This window comes from Pongo abelii, chromosome 13 (assembly GCF_028885655.2).
Source record: "Pongo abelii isolate AG06213 chromosome 13, NHGRI_mPonAbe1-v2.0_pri, whole genome shotgun sequence".
NCBI classification, from domain to species: Eukaryota; Metazoa; Chordata; class Mammalia; order Primates; family Hominidae; genus Pongo; species Pongo abelii.
The window spans coordinates 16,978,622-17,000,049 of NC_071998.2; the positions used below are offsets into that span (position 1 = coordinate 16,978,622).

Sequence of the window (21,428 nt, forward strand, 5' to 3'; positions counted from 1 at the left end):
TGCTGTCTAGGGAAAAAAGGTCAGCAGATGGCTGGCTGGCTGGTGGATGGTGTAGGAGTTGGGAAAAGCATGAACAAAAATGTGGACATATATGATAGAGTGTGTTGTGGTGGCCTTGTGGAGATCAGAGCAGAAAGAACAAAGTGTGGTGGGAGTCCCAGAAAGGAGGCATCTCTTTGAAGAGAAACCATAACACTACTGCCATGTGTTTTAGACATGAGACAATGACAGTCCTGTCCCGCAGATAGTGGGGGCTGGAGAGGACAGAGTCTGCAGCCTGTAGTCCAGTAATCTCTCTCCTGCCCCAACAGTCCAGCAGTGGCTCAGGTGTGAGCTGATGTTTCTTAACCTTGACCAATGCTAATTTCTTGTGAAGGATGTTTAGTCTCAGGGCCCCTCACTCACACAGGACTCTTCCAAGGCTCTGGGAGAGTGGGAAGAACCCTGATTAGGTGTTTACATGGTCATATGTCTCCCTTAAAATATGAAAAAGGAAGACATGTTGTAGTATCACTTTAAAAGCATGCCCAAATTATATAAGCTTTGAGCCCCCACAGAACTGGATTCTGCCCCTAAATGAAGGACTTAGTTTCAGTTAGCAGAGAAGTTGGATAAATAATCAAGCTGGAGAAAAAAATATGAAAGATTATTCCACTTAGGGAAGACACACTACAGGTGAGTAGCCTTGGCTCTGAGAAAGTGAAGTTTGAAAAGATCAGATGGTCTTAGCGGATGGTCTTAGGCCAAACTTCTTGACAGTGATGTTCAAGACTAAAGGGTGAATGACAACAGCAATGACTGATGATATGAATGTGATGTTTTTGGCCATTTTGCAGGACCAGGCAGTTAAATGGCACTTGTACCAGCTCAGTGGACATAGAGCTCTTCCTTCATTATTCCCTCATCCCATCAGTAAGTAAAGGCAGGGGAAGGGTGAGGAGGGCAGGAAAGGGCAGCTGGGCTGCTGCCAAACACAGATTCCCAAAGAGACCTGAATAGGTCAGAGGAAAGAGATCAGCTGAGTTTCCTTCTAAAATGTCTTACATTATATACCAAAAATATGGCGGAAGAAGGCTTTGCGGGCCCAAGAATCAGGCATATGGACTTTTAGGAGAGTGAAACCGGCTTTTCCAATGAAGTAATGATGGCTCTGAGGTCAGTTGGAGGATGTAGTTAAGGATATCGCAGACAGAAGGGGAGAGCACATGCAGAGGCTCTGGGGAGGGAGGGAGAAGGCAGAGTGGGAAGAGCTGAGAAGTTCAGCCATGGCTGGAGTGAGGAATTGAGGCAGAGAGGTCTGGGGAGGTGGGAGGTGCAGGCCAGGCAGAGCCCTTTGGGGCTCTGTTCAGTTTTGCCTTCATTCTAAGTACAGTAGGAAATAATGGAAGTGTTTCCAGCATGAATGTGGTGTGATCAGATGTATGTTTTTAAATGATCTCTCTGGTTGCAATGTGGAGATCGAGTTGGAGGCGGGCAAGGGATGAGGCAGGAAAAACAACTGGGAGACTTGCAGGGATCCAGGTGAGACGTGATTTTATCACATCCTAGATGATGATGTCAACTCCAGAAGTTCAGGAGGTGAAAACAACAGGACTTGTAATGGGCTGGATAGGAAGGTTATGGAGAGGGGGAGGTTGAGGATGACTTAGGTTTCTAACTTGCACAATGAAAGGATGATGGTAGCTGCCATTTACTCATTAAGGAACATTAGAAGAGATCCAGGTTTGGGGCAGATATAAGACATACTTGGCCAGGCACAGTGGCTCCTGCCTGTAATCCCAGCATTTTGGGAGGCCGAGGCAGGCAGATCACTTGAGTCTAGGAGTTTGAGAACAGGATGGGCAACATGGCAAAACCTCATCTCTACAAAAATTAGCTGGAGGTGGTGGCACGTGCCTGTGGTCCCAGCTACCCAGGAGGCTGAGGTGGGAGGATCAGCTGAGCCTGGGAGTTTGAGGCTGCAGTCAGCCGTGATTGTGCCACTGCACTCCAGCGTGGGTGACAAAGTGAGACCCTGTCTCAAATAAAAAGACGCATACTGAAGCTGTTGATAAAAGCTCTGAGAAGCTTTCAATACATTAAAAAGAAATATCAACTGTGTAGTTGGCTAAATAGTTTTGGAGCTCATGGACAAGGTGGGGGCTGGAGATTCAAATTTAAGTCTTCTGCGTATTTATGGTTATTAAAACATGGACATGAGGCTAGGCACAATGGCTCACACCTGTAATCCCAGTGCTTTGGGAGGCCAGGGTGGGAGGATCACCTGAGGCCAGGACTTTGAGTCCGGCCTGGGCGACATAAATGAGATCACCAAGAGAAGACCAGGTAAGATGAGTAGCCCTTGGACTGAGCTATAAGGAACTCTGCAGCAAGGGCTGGGGTAAAGAGTGATCCAGCAGAGGGTGCTGAGAAATAATGGGGGAAAATCAAGAAAACATGGTTGATGAAGGCCTAGGGAAGAGAGTACTCAAAGAGGAGGGAATGGTCAACACTGTAGAATACTACTGGGAGATCAAGCTAGATTTGGACTTCAAGTATACACGGGACCAAGCCACAAAACGGTCATCAGTGACTTTGGCCATAGCTGTTTCAGCAGAGTGATGAGGGTAGAAGCCAGGTTCGGGGGTTGAGGAGCCAGTGAGAGGTGAGGGAATGGAGACACAAGTGTAGACAATCCTCAAGAAGTTTCTGAGAAAGGCAGGAGAGAGAAAGAGCATCAAGTTTGTGAGAACATGACTGAATCCACAGAAAAGCAGCAAAGAAGCCTTTGCAACCTGGCAGTTATTACTGCCTTTTGACAGAAGAGGAAACTGAGGTACAGGAAAGTTAAATCTCCCTCTCAACCAGGATGTGAGAGAGACCAGATTTGAACCTACATCTGTTCAGGGAAACAAAACGGAAGGCTCAGTACAGAACATTCTGGTAGCTCAAGGGTGCATGCAGTCAGCCCCCTGGCTCTGGAGTTTGAGGTGTCACTAATGTTCTGTGCACTCTGCTAACCCACACGTTTGTTTTCAGGGAGGGCTCAGAGGCCATGCTGAGAATGAACATGCCCGCTAACTCTCATCTTCTCTTCTTACAGCTCTTCATCATTTTGATCATGTCCTTCCCCCATAGATGAGAGCATTGTAGACAGAGAGATGATACCTCTTACCTGCTGGGGAACCGCTTTGGCATTATTATGTGAGTTGAGTCAACCCCTAAAGCTTGGGGTACCCTGTGGTTGAAGCCAATGTCAATTATGAGATCAGATAGCTACCAGGACCTCTCCTCCACCTCTACCCCACTGTGCACAGCCCTGCCCCTCCGTGCCCCAACCCAACCAAAGCTCTGAGAGTTCAGAATTGGTTTCCAAGCCATTGCAGCTATCAGCACCCAGGGCTGCTCAAATATGCTTAAATCATCTCACAGAGACACAGCCTACTATGGAAAAGACCTTCCCACACTTGAGACTATGGCTACCTCAGGAGGCAGGAGGGAGAGAGCTCCCTGTGAATGGAAACAGCAAAGCTTCTTGTTAGGATGGCACCATGGGTCATGCACCAGGAGAGCTTTCAGAGCTTTTCTAGCTCTGCCATTTTGAGTCTCCGCAGCTCATATCACATTCTTCCTTGAGTTCTGATTGTTCGTATCTCTGTTTCATCACTTCTTATAATCACCTTCATCATCATGCAGTTAACATTTATTGCACACCATCTGTGACCCAAGAACTGAACGATTTGCTTTGCCTACATTATTCTGACAAATCCTCTTGCCAATCTAGCATGGTAGAAGTTGTTATCCTCATGCAATGAATGAGGAAACTCAAGCTTAGAGAGGTTAAGTGACCTACCCACAGCCACACAGCTAACAAGTGACAAGACCTTTAGCCCAGATCAGCCTTATATTCTTTTGAATCCCCCCAGCGTTATAACCTGAGCAGGCTCAAGTTGTGGACATGCTGAGGTCTCAGCCAAGGGCTCCGGAGAAGAGAGAGAAAGCACAGATGTCAGAACTGAGGCAAGGGGTGACCTGAGCTGCAGGTGAGAGATTCATTCTGGATACCACCCATTGCAGCAGTCCACACTTTCCAAGCTGCCAGGTCTGAGACCCATTGGTTGAGGCATAGAAAGAGACTGAAGCTGGTAGATAAAGACCTTCAGTTCTGCCCTAGACATTTAGCATGTAGGGGCTGGCACAGGACTTTATAAAGTAGGAGGTCCATAGCAGTTACATTCAACTACTTTGAATTACATGGATAATGACACAATTGACGTGCTCCCTGGCTACTTTCCCACCTAAACCCCTGCTTGTCTGATAATTTTGGCCCACTATCTTCTCCGAGCAATAACCCCTCAAGTGTGTGGCACTCTGCAGGTGATAAAGCAGTTCATCATTTGCTGTCCAAAATGATGTGATAGGGGCAGAGTAGGGGATTCTGTCTCTGTTTTAAAGGTGAGGAAACTGAGTCTCACATAGCTCTTAAGTACTACAGATGGGATCTTGATTAGAATTCAATTCAATTCGACAAAATGCATGTCCACAAACCTGCACTAAGCGCCTACTCTTTCCAAGGTTCAGTGCTAGGTCCCCACCCCTAAGGGGTTTATAGTTTACTAAACAAGTGGAGAGCTACGGTTATAGGGAAGCAGAGATTCTAAGTCAGAGAGGAAATAATATGACAGAGATAGACCCTGTCTCAAAAGGGTCTGGTGTGGTGGCGCCCACCTGTAGTCCCAGGTACTTGGGAGGCTAAGGTGGGAGGATCGCTTGAGCTCAGGAGGTTGAGGCTGCAGTGAGCCAAAATTACACCATTCTACTCTAGCCTGGGTGACAGAGGTATGCTCAACAGGGACATGAACTTAATGCTGAGAGGACACGGATGGGGTAGCCTCACTGGCAGTGGGTGAACAGGGAGGCTTCCTGGAAGATGTGCTCCTTCTGCTGAGCCTTAAATGTGAAGGTGAGTGGGCCAATGGGACTCCCTGCCTGCAGTGCCTGGCTCTCCCTTCCCTCCTGAGTTTTCATTAAGGCCCACTTTAAATGGCCCTTTTCATTCATTCAAAGAGACTTTTTTCTTCTCCCAAATGCAACTGCTTCCTCTGACCTATACAAAGCTGTCTTGGTTAGAAGAAACAGATACTCACTCAAGCTTGTTTACATTAAAGGAAGAGAAAGGATTTTTTTTTTTTTTTCTGAGATGGGGTCCAGCTCTGTCACCCAGGCTGGAGTATAAGGATATAATTTCGGCTCACTGCAGCCTCAACCTCTTGGGCTCAGGCCATCCTCCAAGCTTAGCCTTCCGAGTACCTGGGACTACAGGTGGGCACCACAACACCCAGGTAATTTTTGTATGTTTTGTAGAAACAGGGTTTCTTGTTGTTTCATGTTGCCCAGTCTGGTCTCAAGCTCCTGGGTTCAAGCAACTCGCCTATCTTGGCCTCCCAAAGTGCTGGGATTACAGATGTGAGCCACCGCACCTGGTGAGAAAGGATTTTTTTTTTTTTTTTTTTTACAAAGTTAGAGGTCTCACATAAACCAACAGAACAGGCCTCATGGGAACTGGATCTCTTGAGATGGGAATCTGTGGGAGATTGATTTTTTCTCTCTCTTTCTGCCCGTCTGTGTTACTGGTGCCTCCTCAGCACCATTCTACCGTTTTCCTCTCTGACTTAGAATCTCTGCTTCCCTATAACCTCGGCTCTCCTCTGGCACTGACTCTGATCCCAACTTTTTATGACTTTCCAGACAAGTACTTTAACAGCTAACTTGTTCATGTCCTTAGGGTCACAGATGCAAAATATAAGATCAGACATCTGATCAGCCCATCCAAAGACAGGCCCATAGTCCAGTCAACTGTGGCTAGGAAGGCATGAATATGTAGGGGACACAAAATTATATCTCTACCCTCTTAAGTTTTTCAGCTGGGCCTGGTAATTAAACTGACATAAGACAATAGGAGAAAAGTATACACATTTATTTGATATAAGTTTTAGGTGACACAGGAGCCCTTATACTGAAGTGAAGACCCAAATATACAGTTAGAGTTGAATACGTACACATTGAATTGGACAAAGAATAGTTAAGTTGTGAAAAATAACTAAGTTGTGCAGGGAGACTAGAAGACAAGAGTTATTTAAATAAAGTCTGTACCAAATTCTCTTGGCCTCAACTTCGTGTCCCTGATGATAAGAATGTTACTTTCTTTCTGTATAGGGAGAGCATTTTTTACATAGAAATTTCATCTCCTGTTTTTAAGAAATAGCATGAAGGTCAGAGTGATCTTCTTGTACCTGCTGTTTTTTGAATGTCTTTAACTCAAAATAGTCGATATGCCAGAGTGGCATATTTTAGGGTGCCTATTGTTTACTTCTTCAAGCACAGATATAGCAAATAATACCTAGACCCTCATCAGGTATATTGGAAGGAAGAATTCTCATAGAATGTGGCTGAATGAGGGCAGGCTTCCCCATATCTGTCTTACACATACACCTTGTTTTGGTCCTTGAGTCATTCTGTCTGTGTCTCTTGTAGATGAAACTCATCCCATTTTGCTGTCAAGGCTTCTGGTGTCCTTGCTTGTATCTCCTGCTCATCCTGGAGCTCTTCCAGAGCAAGAGTTTTGTCCTCCTTACTTCAGTACACTGAATTCATGCTTACCCCTAGGCCTGGCACAGAGAGCCCCACAAAATGGCAATTGCAATGAGCAGCTGACTATTCAATAATCCCTCCTCAGGGTGGGATCACTACTTTGGCGATGATCTGTGGGAATGTCTCAGAGCCACCTTCTGGCCTCACAAACTGTTTCTGTTGTTTGCAGGCCTCTGGACTTCGTGGGCACTTTCAGTAACCGATGGTCCTATGGAATCACCTTTGGGGCCACAGCTAATAAGGTCATGTTTTGTTCTCAGAAGGCTACCAGCCCCTGCAGATCCTGCAGTGGGCCCAAGGTACTGGGGATGCCTCATACCTGCTGGAAACTGCATCATGAAAATTCTTGCTCTCAGAGACCATATGGCCCACGCTCTCTGGGATCAGGGAGAAACTCTGTGAATGGTCATGTTCTTGCCAGCCTGTTGCTTGCACAAGGTCAACACCTAGCCCACAAATCTTCAAAGCTTCTTTGTGGGGCTTTCCCCAGTTACATTTAGAGGTCCTTTAGATATGATGTATCAAGTCTTAGGAAGTAGGTTCTTCCTCACCTACCTGCCAAAAGCTCTCCTGTGTCATAGCCATGGCTGCCTTCTTGATATTGATGAGCCCTATTCCTCCTCAAAGAACAATGCTTATGTTTTTGGCCATTAGTCTGAGGCGTCGTCTTTCCCCATGCCTCATGCTCCATCTGAAGGAGTGTAACTCTAAGCTACAAGTTCACTTTTCCATGACACAATCATTCTCAAACCTCTCTGTCCAGGACAGTTCCCTCTCATGGGCTCCAAGCCTATATGATCAAATGCCCACTAACAGGTCATTAGTCTTTAAGAAAATGCAAATTAAAACCAAAGTAATGTATCATTACACACCTCTTAGAAGTACACAGTTTGAGAAGTTTTGGCGAATGTTTACGTCAATGAAACCATCGCCACAATCAGGATAAGGAATCCCAGAGATTTCCTTGTTCCCCTTTGTAATCTCCCCTTTCCTCCCCTCTTCTGTCACGTGCCCACTAATCTACTTAGTTTGCATTTTCCAGAATTTTGTATAAATGGAATCAAACAGAATGTACTTTTTTTTTTGGTCTGGCTTCTTTCAGTCAGCATAGCTATTTTGAGATTCATACACATGTAACATGTGTTAGTAGTTTATCCTTTTTTCTTGTTGAGTAGTATTCCACTATATAAATTGACTACAATTTGTTTATCCATTCACTTCTTGAGTAACGTCTGATTTATTTCCACTTTTGGCCATTGCAAATAAAACTGCTGTGAACTTTTGTGCACAAGTCTTTTCATGTACCCATGCTTCAATTTTCCTTGAGTAAATACCTATGAGTAGAATGGTTGGATTACACAGACCATATAGTAGATCATATTTTTAAAGGCTGGATTACATAGATCATATAGTAGATCATACTTTTAAAGAAACTGTCAAACTGCTTTCCAAAGTGATTGTACCACTTTAGATTATCCCCATCGGTATGAGAGTTCCAGTTTCTCCAACACTGGTACAGTCAATTTTAAATTTTAGTTTATAAATGTAAAAAATTTAATTTTTAAAATTAAATTCATTTTTTTAATTTAATTTTTTAAATTTTAAATTTTCTAAGAAGTGTATAGTGGTTTCTTATTGTGGTTTTAATTTGCATTTTTATAGCGACTAATGCTGTTGAGCATATTTTTATGTGCTTATTTGCTATTCCTATACCTCCTTTGATGAAGCTTCTGTTCAAATCATTTGCCTATTTTCAAAAATTGGTTTTTTAGCTTTCTTTTTAGTGAGTTTTGAGAGTTTTAAAAATATATTCTGGGTATGAGACCATTATCATACACATATATGAATTGCAAATATTTTCTCCCAATCTGTGGCTCAGATTTTCATCCTCCTAACAAACTCTTTTGAAGAGTTGACATTACTTTTGATGAAATCCAATTGACTCATTTATTTTCTTTTATGGATCAGGCTTATGGTGTCATATAAGAAATATTTTCCTAAGATAAGGTCATGTAGATATTCTCCTATTTTTTTTTCCAGAGTTTTATACCCTCAAATTTTGCTTTGAGGTCTACAATACATTTTGAGCTAATTTTTTTTGCATATAGTATATAGTAGGAGGTGTGGATTAAAGTTCTTTTTGCCTTTGGATTGCCATATAAAAAGTATTCCAGCACTATTTGCTACAAAAGCCTGTCCTTTGTCCACTGATATGCCTTTGCACCTTTGTTGAAAAGCAATTGGTCACATATATATGGGTGTATTCTTAGACTCTCTATTTTCTCCTGTTGGTCTGTTTGTCTATCTTTGCACCAATACCATACTGTCTTCATTATTATAGATTTATAATAAGTCTTGAAATCAGGTGGTATTAGTCCTTCAGATACATTTTTATTTCAAAGTTATTTTTGCAATTCTAGATTCTTTGCATTTCTACATGAATTTTAGAATGAATTTGTCAATTTATATAAATAATGCTGAAATTGGGATTACATCATTTGTACATTTTTAGATCCATTTTGGGAAAATTGTTATTTTAACAATAGTGAGTCTTCTGACCCATAAACACAATATATATCTCCTTTTATTTAGAGTTCATTACTTTCTCTCAGCAATGTTTTGTAGTTTTCAGTGAATAGATCTTTCACATCTTCTGTCAGATTTATATCTGTTTTATATTTTTTAATGTTCATTGCTAATATATAGAAATACAATTGATTTTTGTATGTTGATCTTATATCCTACAACCTTGCTAAACTCACTCAGTAGTTCCAGTAGCTTTTTCTGTAGATTGTATAGTATTTTGTACATACTACATCATATTATCTGTGAATAAAGGCAGTGGTTTTATTTCTTCTTTTCCAACATGGAGGTCTTTTATTTTATTTTTATTGTTATTGTTTTTCCCAATTGCAGAGGGTGAAATTTCCAGTAAAATGCTCAGTACAAGTGATCAGACCAAGCATCCTTCTCTTGTTCCTCATATTAGTGAGAAAGCTTGTTTTTTAAAAAACACTGATTTTGAACAATTATAATACTATGTGTCTAATTTTCTTGATATTTCTCATGCTTGGAGTTTGTTGATTTCTGCATTTTGATTTTTCCTCAAATTTAGAAAAATTTTGGGCATGGTAATGTGGCTCACAGCTATAATCCTAGCACTTTTGGAGGCTGAGGCAGGAGGATTCTTGAGCTCAGGATTTTGGGACCAGCCTGGGCAACTTAGTGAGACCCCATCTCTACAAAAATAAAAATAAAATTAGTTGGGCATGGTGGCACATGCCTGTATTCCCCGCTACTTGGAAAGCTGAGGCAGGAGAAGCACCTGAGCCTGGGTTGTCAAAGCTGCAGTGAGCCATGATTGTGCCACTGCATTCTAGCCTGGGCTAGCCTGGGCTACAGAGCAAGACCCTGTCTAAAAAAAAAAAAAAAAAAAAAAGGAAGGAAGACCAGTCTCAGTGTCTCAGTGGCTCACATCTGTAATCCAGCACTTTGGGAGGCTGAGGTGGGTGGATCACTTGATGTAAGGAGTTCAAGACCAGCCTGGCCCACATGGTGAAATGCCGTCTCTACTAAAAATACAAAAATTTAGCCAGCTGTGGTGGCATGCACCTGTAGTTCCAGCTTCTTGGGAGGCTGAGGCAGGAGAATCACTTGAACCCAGGAGGCAGAGGTTGCAGTGAGCCCAGAGTGCACCACTGCACTCCAGCGTGGGTGACAGAGTGAGACTCTGTCTCAGTGAAAAAAAAGAAGGAAGGAAGGAGAAAGAAAAAAGAGAGAGAGAGAAAGAAAGAAGAAATTTTGGCCATTATTTCTTTAAATATTTTTTCTCTCTTTTCCCTCCTTGAGGACTACAATTTTAGGGCATTGGAGTTGTTGCATAGTTAATTGATGCTCTGTTCCTTTAAAAAAAATTGTATTGTAGTAAAATATATGCAACATAAATTTTTCATTTCAATCATTTTAAAATATACAACCCAGTGGCATTAATTACATTCACAATTTTGTGCAACCATTACAAATATCTATTTTCAAAACTTTTCATCACTCCAAACATTATTAAGCAATAACTCCTCCTCTTTCCTCCTCTCCTCAGACCCTGGTGTCGTAGTCCAGTCTCATGCTGCTGTAAAGAAATACCTGAGACTGGGTAATTTGTAAAGGAAAGAGGTTTAATTGACTCACAGTTCCGCGGGGCCGGGGAAGCCTCAGGAAACTTACAATCATGGCAGAAGGGGAAGCAAACAGCAAACATGTCCTTCTTCACATGGTGGCAGGAGAGAGAATGAGAGCCGAGCAACGGGGGAAGCCCTTTATAAAACCATCAGATCTCGTGAGAACTTACGCACTATCATGAGAATAGTATGGGGGAAAATCACCCTCCCATGATTCAATTACCTTCCACTGGGTCCCTCCACCACACATGGGGACTATGGGAGCTACAATTCAAGATGAGATTCACCCTGATAAGCTCTAATATACTTTCCATCTCTGTGAATTTGCCTCTTCAAGACATTTCTTTTAAACAGATTCAAACAATATTTGTACTTTTGTGTCTGGCTTTCTTTCACTTAGCATAATATTTTCAAGAATCATTCATGTTGTAGCATGGATCAGAACCTCATTCCTTTTTATGGCTGATACTGCATTATATTATGGCTGGTAATCCATTTATCTGTTGATGAGCACTTGAGTTGTTTTAATCTTTTGGCTATTGTTAATAATGTTGTAGTGAACATTGGTACACAGGTATCTGTGTCCCCATTTTAAATTCTTTTGGTTATATACCTGACAGTGGAATTGCTGGGTCACTTGCTAAGTCAAATCTATGCTTACCTTTTTGAGGAATTGGCACACTGCTTTTCACAGAGGCTGTACCATTTTATATTTTTACTAGCAATGTGCAAGTGTTCCAATCTCACCACATCCTAGCCAACTCTTACTGTTCTCTCTCTTTCTCTCTCTGTGTGTGTATGTGTGTGTTGATTATAACCATCCTAATAGGTGTGCAGTAGCATCTCATTGTTGTCTTGATTTCGTTTCCCTAGTGACTAGTGATGCTGAGCATCTTTTTATGTGCTTATTGGTCCTTTGTATATCTTGTCTGGGGACTTGTCTATTCAAGTCCTGGCCATCTTTTTACTGAGTTGTTTATCTTTTTGATGTTGAGTTGTAGTTCTTTATATATTCTATATGTTAAATCCTTATGTGATATATGATTTGCAAATGCTTTTTTATTCTGTAGGTTTTCTTTTCACTTTCTTGATAATGTCCTTTAATACATAAAAGTTTTAAATTTTGAGGAAGTCCAAATTTTGCTTGTGCTTTTGATGTCATGAAGTTTTTCAGTCTGACTGGTGAGAACAGGCACTATCCTGGCACTGTGTGACTTGCAGACATGTTTACCTCTAATCTTTTCAAGTGGTTTTTTCCTACACAACCGTGCTGGTCAGCACTCAGCTGAAGACTCAGGGGAACCCTCTACAGATCTGTGTCTCCCAGAACTCTCTCTTTGTGCAGCTCCCTCCTCTCCAGTACTACCTCCTGCAAATTCTAGCTGTCTTTGTCTTCCCAGAGTCTCAGTTCTTTCTCCTCAACTCAGGGAAACTGCAGGGCTCTGCCTGGGTTTCCCCTGCCTGTACTACATTCTGCATTAAGGTAGGGAAATTGTGGGGCTCACCTTGTTTATTTCCTGTCCTTCAGTGATCATTTTCCTCTGCTGCCTGAAGTCCAGTGTCTTGAAAGCAGTTGTTTTATATATTTTGTCTGGTTTTTGTTTCAGGTGGAAGTGTAAATATAGTGTGTACTTTATTTTCAGGTGCTCTTGATATATTCAGGATATCAATTTTCTGTTTGTTTTACTTTGGTCTTCATTTCTGAAATGATTTTTTTCTTGTATTTATAATTTTTTTCTTGAGTTATCTAACCTGTCGTCAAATCTTTCTTTTCTTTAATCACTTCCTTTTATAGTTTTTCAAATTCTGATTTATAGATTATTTGTTCATAGATGCTATCATTTTCTTATTTTTTTTTAGCTTATATTGAAATATTAGATTACAGCTTCCATCTGTCTTACAGGCCTCTTTCTGGAGCGGTTTTGTGATCTGTAGTGATATTTTTCTGCTCCTTATCCTTTTTTTAAATAATAACTTTGAATTTTTTTTTTTTTTGAGATGGAGTCTCACTCTGTTGCCCAGGCTGGGGCGCAGTGGCATGATCGCAGCTCACTGCAACCTCTGCCTCCCAGGTTCAAGCGACTTTCCTGCTTCAGTCCCCCAATAGCTGGGACTACAGGCACCCATCTGTGCCTCATTTTTAGTGAAATAAGTTTTCTTATAAATTCAAGAAGGAAGGCTGGGTCAGACATTATTTCTTGCTTTGTGGCTTTAGAGTTCCCTTTTTTGTTTTCACAATGTGACTATATCTCTGTTTCTTCTATCTATCTATCTATCTATCTATCTATCTATCTATCTATCTCATTATCATTATTATTTATCATCTACCTAACATCTATCATCCATCCATCTACTATCATCTATCTACTATATACCTATGTATCTATCTATCCATCCATCTATCTCCTCATATTTTCTGAGTCTGCCTCTCTTTTCCACCCTTGTCCAGACACATTATTTCCTAGCTACTCCTCATTTTGGATTCTACTGCTAGCAATTTATGCTCAGTAAAGGGCTTTGTCCTAGGAGGAGCCTTAGGTTATTAGTATAGGAATTTCCTGGGGCTTAGACAACTCCAGCATCTTCAGATCCTACTAAGGTCTGCTTACACTCACCTATGAATTGTGGCCTTCAGCTGCATTTTCTCATTAATATCTGCTGCAAATTTTTGAGTTCTTCAGCTCTTGGGCCTTCAGACCCAAGAGCCTTTCTTCTGCTTCCTCTTACTCAGACATTGACATCAAATGGGTCTTGTCACCTAGATTTGTTGCAGTTGTTGTCTGTGAGTCTTTAGTTTTGTCTTTCTAGCTGCTCTGTTTCTGTGGGGGGAATTCAGGGAGATTAGAATGTTTTGCTGCTGCAACTGCTATCCTCACCACAATTATTGTTTTTGTATTGATCTTTCCCACCAGCCCTCCAGCACTCACACTCACACATGTACCGACCAGCCAATTATCTCCCATCCTTTGATGTCCTTCCTTCCCTACTTCTCTCCATTGTAGTCTCCTGCTTATGTTGCATTGCCTCCAGGAAGCCTTCCCTGATACCCCAAGTGAGGTCAGTGGCTTCATCTTTTGTGTCCTCGCAGCAGGCTGAATGTCCCTGTCTTACAGGTCATTTCATGCCACTGACTTTCCCACCTGTCTCCCCTGTTGGACTGTCAGCATCTCAAAGCGAGAACCTTGTCCATTCCTCCTGTTCTGAGTGCCTGGCCCAGGACTCAGCTCAGAGTAGACACTTTGAAAAGTATCTAATCATGATGCATGATTATATTATACTGGATGCTGTTAGTCCATCTCAGAGCTAGTTAGTGGCAGGATTAACATGACTGTTCCCTTATATGTAAAGTGCGCTGTAGTTGACAAGCAGCTTTGCACATACCATAGCCCCTCTCTCTAAGTCTGGTGCACTTGCAGTCACTATTTTTGCTCGTTCATTTGTCTGTTTGTTTATGTAGTCTGTCTCCATCCATCACACTGTGAGCTTACCAAGTACAGGGACCAAGTCTCCTTCATGTCAATAGTAAGCCGAGTGCCTGGCGCCAAACAGGGACCAGGAAGGGCCTGTTGTATGAACGAATGAAAGCCATTCCTGCATTCCTGCTGGTCCTAAGCTGGGGCTGTTCCATTCTTTTCACTGGGTCCTGAGGTCCCTGACTGGAAGTCAGCATGAGGTACCACAGCTTCCCTGGGACTCCCCCGAACCCAGTGGTAAGAGAAGCTCACAGCGTCTCTGGCCCTGTCTCCCCAGCCTTTGAGCTTCTGATTGGAGGCATTGAAGTCGGCCTGTCCCACTTCCCCTTCTTTGCCTGCCTCTCGTCGGAGTTCCAGCTGGTCAGCTCCATCCTGGGCTTCTGCTACTCTGATCTGGTAAGACGGTCTCTGCCTGCCCCCACTCCCCCAACTCCTTGTGTGTGACTGAACTCTGGGCGCAGGGCTGGAGGTGATCTGGGAGCTCCCCTTGGAGGATACCTTTGCCCAGAACTGAGGCCCAGGGAGGGCAGGAGTGACTTGTCCAAGGTCCCATTGTGGGGACTGCATTGGAGGCTTCAGAAGGCCAGGCTGGCATTCTATCTGCTTCACACAAGGCTGCTTGTGATTAGAATGTTACTAGAAGTCAGGGATTTTGGATAACTCCTTTCTTTTTTTTTCAAATAAATCATAATTTTATTTTATTTATTTATACTTCAATAGCTTTTGGGGTACAAGTGGTTTTTGATTACAAGGATGAATTGTATCATGGTGAAGTCTGAGATTTTAGCACACCCGTCAGCCTAGTAGTGGACACTGTACCTGATCTGTGGCTTTTTATCCTTCTCCCTGCTCCCACCCTTCCCCCTTCTGAGTCTCCAGCGTCCATGATACCACTCTGTGTGCCTTTGTGCACCCAAAGCTCAGCTCCTACTTAGAAGTAAGAATATGGCATTTTGTTTTCCATTCCTGAGGAAATCTCATTTCTGTAAACTGCTGGGGGCCCCACTGGAAGACTCAGGAGCCCTTTTCAAGGCGTTGCATCCATGCTGCCGTGGCTTCTCTCGGGAGCCTTGGAGAAAGTTCCCATGCCTTAGCTGTGCATTCAGGGCCATCACAGTCTGGCCTCTCCTTTTCCCTCCATCCCCCAACAATGTCTAGCATATACCTCCAGCCATACAAGACTCCCACATTCCTTCATCCATCCACTTACTCATTCAACAACCATTGCCTCCCTACTACAAGCCAGGAAATACACTAGAGAACAAGACAGACTTGCGTGGACCAGGTGTTCTGGCCTCTTTGTCTGTATGTCCCCATTCCCTGTGTGGGTCATGTCTAGAGATAAGTATACACTCCTGCTTCGAGGACAATCACTCCCACCAGATGAAAGCTTCTTGATCTTCATGTTGAGCTCTGTGCCCTCAGTGCCAGGCACCAGACTTAGCACAGAGCTGGCACCAGAGAACAGTTGTTGACTGAAAACCCCTCCAACAATTCTACTCTCAAGCTGCAGAGACTCATTTCCTTGTTCCCAACTCCTTTGCTGGGCTCTTTCCCCCATGCAGCATTTTCTGTGAGGCTGGGATTCTCCCACTTAGTCAGAGATGATGGGCAGGGGCCTCCCAAGCAACTGATACACCAATGGCTGCAATCATAAAGTTTGTAAGTGATCTGCTTCATAGAAATTTAAACGGAGGGTATCCAGGGTTAGATGTGGCATAATATCATCTCATCAGCCTCTGACAGACGTTTGCCCAGGAGAGAACAGGGTGGTGGGAATCGCTCAGCACCTTGGGCACCATGGGAGCATGACCCAAGCTGGAACAGAACCAGGAATGCCTGTGGGGGGTGTGGTGGGGTAAAGCATCAAGGCTCATGACTTCTGAGCAGAGTCTACAAACAGGTCACATAGAGGCGGGAAGATCCTCAGCCATGGAGTCAGGAGACCTAAGTCTGCCCATGCCCATGTGTGACTTGGATAAATCCCTTGCCAACCCTGGACTTCCAGCTCCCACCTGAATGATGAGGGGAGGGAGGATGAGCTCTCTAAAGGCCTCCTGCTCTGCCATCACGGATTCCAAGACTATGTCCTCCGTGAGGGCAGGTGAATGAATGAATTTAGTGTGCGCCTACTTTGGCACAAGCAGGGTGACTGACTGGGGAGAGATGTCCATGGAGGCCCGGGAATCAGCCCTCCCAAGGGGGACAGGTAGGTGTGGGTGGGTGGGATCTGAGCCATTTTCACAGGGGCTGCTCCTGGGGCTGTGCTGAGAGGGAACCCCAAGGCCCCAAACTCTGTTTCTATTCCTGCAGGCTTGCTGTCACTGTTATTCAAGTTTCACAGTGTCCCCACGGGCAGGTAAGTCTCTATTGGCCTTTTTTGGGGTTTTCAGTCCTATCACCATGGTCAACTTGCTGTGTGATCTTGAACAAGCCTCTGTCACTTCTGGGGCTCCACTTCTTCATTTGCATAAAAAGGTAGTTGTTGTCGTTCGTGATGCTTCCATTTGTAGGGTACCCCATGTTCATCAAGGTGTGCATTCACAGACCGGTGTTTTCTCATTTACTCCTCGGAAGTAAAGCTTCTGTTCCATTGGCCTGTGTGTCTGTTTTTGTACCAGGGCCATGATGCTTTGGTCACTGTAGCCTTGTAGATGGTTTAAGTCGGGTAGTGTGATGCCATCAGCTTCATTCTTTTTGCGTAGGATTGCTTTGGCTGTCTTCCACATAGCTAGTCAATCACAAGTTGTGCTAGTGTTCTGCCGTTTCTCAAACCTGTCTCTCTTCTCAATTCTTACTATCACCCTGGTTTTCAGACCATCAACATCTCTCACCTAAGCTGTGTAGTAGCCTCCTAACTGATCCCTGACACTTCAGTGTTGCCCCTCTGCCCTCAGCACTGAAACACAGACTACCTAAAACAAAATTATCCTGAGACTTCCCTTCTTAAAATCCTTTTTTGACTCTCTATTTCCTGTTAAATAATGTCTATACTTCTTAATGTAATGGACAGGCATCTCCTGTTCCTCTCTGCTCTACCTTTGTTACTGTAGTAATAGGTAAATGTTTATAATTTCCCCTGAAGTCCCTCTGCTATTCAGTGCTTCCATGTATTTGTTCATTATGGTCTTTTTCTCTGAAACTCCCTCACCACTTTTCCTCCTGGTTAATTATTTACTGTCCTTTAAGCCTAAGCTCAAGCATCATCTTTTTTCAGAAAACCTACTTTGAAGTTCCAGCGTGGACCAATGGCCCCTTTAATGCTCCCCATAGTCATCGTGTTGATCTCTATCTTTTCACTTTAAACATGCTTTTAAACCTACTTCCTGAGTATAAAGTTTGTTATAATTTTAATATTTGTATTTTTCTATGTCTTGTACTTCTCTTTATGGTTTCTGTTGACTCCTGCTTATGGTAGTTTGACCCTTCAACTCTTTGTTAAATTTTATAAATCGCCCATATTTGTCTAAACTTTAACTTTGGGTTTACTGAGAGACCGAAATTGAGATGATTTGCTTGGTTTCTGCTTGGCTGTGGAAGCAGGACCAATCAGGAACCATTCTAGTTAGATTTATTGGTTTGAGTTTTCTTGGACTATGAGTATGGTGTAAATTCAAATTCCAGCATAAAAGTAAAGCTGGTTAGAAAACATTAGGGAAGACTATTAAAATTATTAATGTTTTACAACCCACCGCCTGCAGAGACTGATTTGCTTATTGGTTCACTTGTCATATCCTTCCAGCTTTATCTTTTCCACTAAATATATAGCCCATTTTGGTGCCTGGATTTATGTGGAGGTCTCAGATTCAGTTTCCTACTTTGTCAGGTTAAAATCCTATTAGTTAACCAGAAAAATTCTAGATTCCCAGGAATGTGTCAAAGCACTTCAGTGTCCCTTATTGACATCTCATTCCCTGATGTCCCCTATTGCCATCTCATTCTCAGCTTTTTAAAAAAGAAAGCATTTTTATTTTCCTGTTGATTGCCCCAATTCCTATTTACTACCTCAGGCAGCCACAAAGCTCTAGCCTAACAAAGCTCTAGGTTTTTGGTTTTGGCACACTTCCAGGGCATCTCTGGCTTCTGTGTTGACTGATGACTTTAGTTTCACCTCTAGATTGTGTGCGTGCGTGCGTGTGTGTGTGTGTAATCATTTTGTTCTTCCTTTACATTTCTGTGAGTTCAGAAATGTATTTAAAAGTGTATTTGGGGTCGGGCGCAGTGGCTCACACCTGTGATCCCAGCACCTTGGGAGGCTGATGTGGGAGGATCACCTGAGTTCAGGAGTTTGAGACCTGCCTGGCCAACATGGCAAAACCCCATCTCTACTAAAAATACAAAAGTTAGCTGGGCATGGTGGCATGGACCTATAATCCCAGCTACTAGGGAGACTGAAGCAGGAGAATTGCTTGAACTTGGGAGGCAGAGGTTGCAGTGAGCCGAGACCGCACCATTGCACTCCAGCCTGGGCAACAGAGCGAGACTCTATCTCAAAAAAAAAAGTGTGTTTGGAAGTGATGTCAGTAAAAATGGCAAGCTAGGAACCTTCTAAAATTCCTGTCTTCATAAAAGCAACTCAGAAAAATAGAAGCAACTGTTTCAGAACTCTGGAAAATATCCAAAGGTTTGCTGTAATCTTGGAGCATTTATTCAAGAGCATAGGCTGAATTTTGGTTAGAATAGTGAGATTTGTAATGTTCTTATTTGTTCTATGCTCATCACATCCTCCCAGCTACATGGTAGCCTTGAAAACAAACATCCTACAATCTTGCTGAAAAACAAGCTCCTGGGAGCCATAGAAAGAAACGAAAGGGGGTTGGAACTCATTCCTTTTTTTCCCTCTCCCTCCCACTGTCAGACAGCATGGGCTGTACCGTGCATTCCTTCCTCTGGAGAAATGACGGTAGGTTTCCACATCTGTGTAGCATCTCCTGCTCTGGAGATCACCCTGAGCCCTTGCATCTCCCACCAGGTAAGCCAAGCCCAGTCCAGGCCTGGCTGTGAGCCTGGGCCTGGCACTCAATTTTCCTGAGTCATTATTTACACAACAGAAATAATGAAAGTGTCTACCATGAAGGGATGCTATGAGGACTAAATGAGCTGTATACATAAAAGGCCTGGCCCAGAATGAGCACTCAGAGATGGTGGATGTAGTTTTTTGTGCGAATAAAATGTTCAGACAGGTTCCGCAAGCTTCATCTGCGTAAAGTTTTAACATGATCTCTGGATGCTTGTCAGATAATTGTCTAGATTAATCACTTGAAAAGCATTACATACACACACACACACACACATACACTGTTTTCTGATCTGCTTTTTTCAACAAAACAAAATACTGGAACAAAATTTCATGTTTCAATTCTTCATCTAGATCATAATTGTAAATAGCTAATTGTGTGGTGATACGCAGTGATATGTAATCAGTCCCCTATTCTGAAACATTGAGGTGGTTTTCCACTTGTCATTGTTTGAAAAACTTCATGCCAAATGTATTTGTGATATTATTCCCCTTATGATATTATTCCCCTTATAATATTATTCCCTTGCCAGGTTTTCTAGAATACATATCTAGAAATGGAATTACTGATTTGAAGAATATGCATGTTTTTAAGGTTTTGATTTTTGTTATCACTAGAACTTTGCTAAAATAATTTTACTGAGAAAGTGAGGTGGTACATTTATGTATAAGGATCATGTTTTTTATTTTTTAAAAATTGCAACAAAATACACCGAAGAGTGCAGTTCAGTGGCATTAGGCATTTATATTGCTCTGTTACTGTTACCACCACCCATCCTCACACTCTTTTCATCTTGCAAAGCTGAGACTTCTTGTTTTTAACCTCTAAGTTTTATAAAATTAAACAGATTAAATAATATTTAGGGTTGGTGTGAGTGTGGAGAAGTGGGTCCCCTCATTTACTGGTAAGTTGATGTAATTTTGTTGACCAAAAAATTGGGAATATTTATGCTTTGTAAAAAAGTGCATACTGTTTGCCTCAATGAATCCACTTACAGTCTACAAAAGTAGTCACACAAGCATGGATATTATATTCACATATTCAAAGATTTTTCTATAGCATAATTTATAATATAAAAACCTGAAAAGAATCTATAAGTTTATCAATAATGAGATTTTAAATTATGGTTACATGTGATGGTTAAGCAGAATGAGTTGTATCTGTGTGTATAGTTGTATCTGTGTGTAATGAAAAGGTGTGCAGGATAACTGTAAGTACAAAAAAACAAACTTCAGAACAATGTTTATAGTATGATCCTATTAAAAAACCAAAATAATAATACATTATTTGGCAAAACTGTCCTTCATAAATAAGGGAGGGATAAAGACTTCTTCACACAAACAGAGGGAGGAAGTCCATTAACACTAGACTTGCCTTACAAGAAATACTAAATGGAGTTCTTCAATCTGAAAATGAAAGGCTGCTAATTAATCATATGAAAACGTATGAAAGTATAAAATTCACTGGTAAAGGTACATATATAGTCAAAAGTATTAAGAATAACTTTACAATAACTCATTAAGTGATACACAACATAAAAGATTTTGTAAAGTGTGATATCAAAAACAGAATGTGTATGTGTGTGTGCAGAGCTTTTATACAGGATCAAAGTTAAGTTGTTACTAGCTTAAAATGGGCTAGTATAACTATAAGATGTTTTAATATGCCTCATAGCAATCATGAAGCAAAAACTTAGCAGATACACTAAGATGAAGAGAAAGGAATCAAAGCATACCACAACTGAAAATCCTCAAATCACAAATAAAGACAGCAAGAGAGGAAAAAAATAGTAAAAGAGCTGCAAAGCAACCAGAAAACAATGAACAAAATGACAATAATCAATCCTTCTCTATCAATAATTACTTTAAATGTAAATGAACTAAATTTGCTGATCAAAAGACACAGGGTGGCTTTATGGATTTAAAAAATACAAAGACAAGGCCAGGCCTGGTGGCTCACACCTGTAATCCCAGCACTTTGGGAGGCAGATGTGGGTGGACTTCTTGAGGCTGGGAGTTCGAGACCAGCCCGGCCAACATGGCAAAACCCCGTCTCTACTAAAAATACAAAAATTAGCTGGGTGTGGTGGCAAATGCCTGTGGTTGCAGCTACTAGGGAGGCTGAGGCAGGAG

General features: G+C 42.2%; 1 long non-coding RNA gene across 1 annotated transcript; it reads left to right on the top strand.

Annotated features, from left to right (window-relative positions):
- Window positions 1–660: 660 nt before the first annotated feature.
- Window positions 661–18,491, top strand: LOC129047777 (uncharacterized). Its single transcript, XR_008509522.2, has 5 exons — window positions 661–912; window positions 3,083–3,183; window positions 6,800–6,929; window positions 14,556–14,674; window positions 16,592–18,491. It is a non-coding gene; the product is annotated as an uncharacterized LOC129047777 (long non-coding RNA).
- The last annotated feature ends 2,937 nt before the right edge of the window (window positions 18,492–21,428 follow it).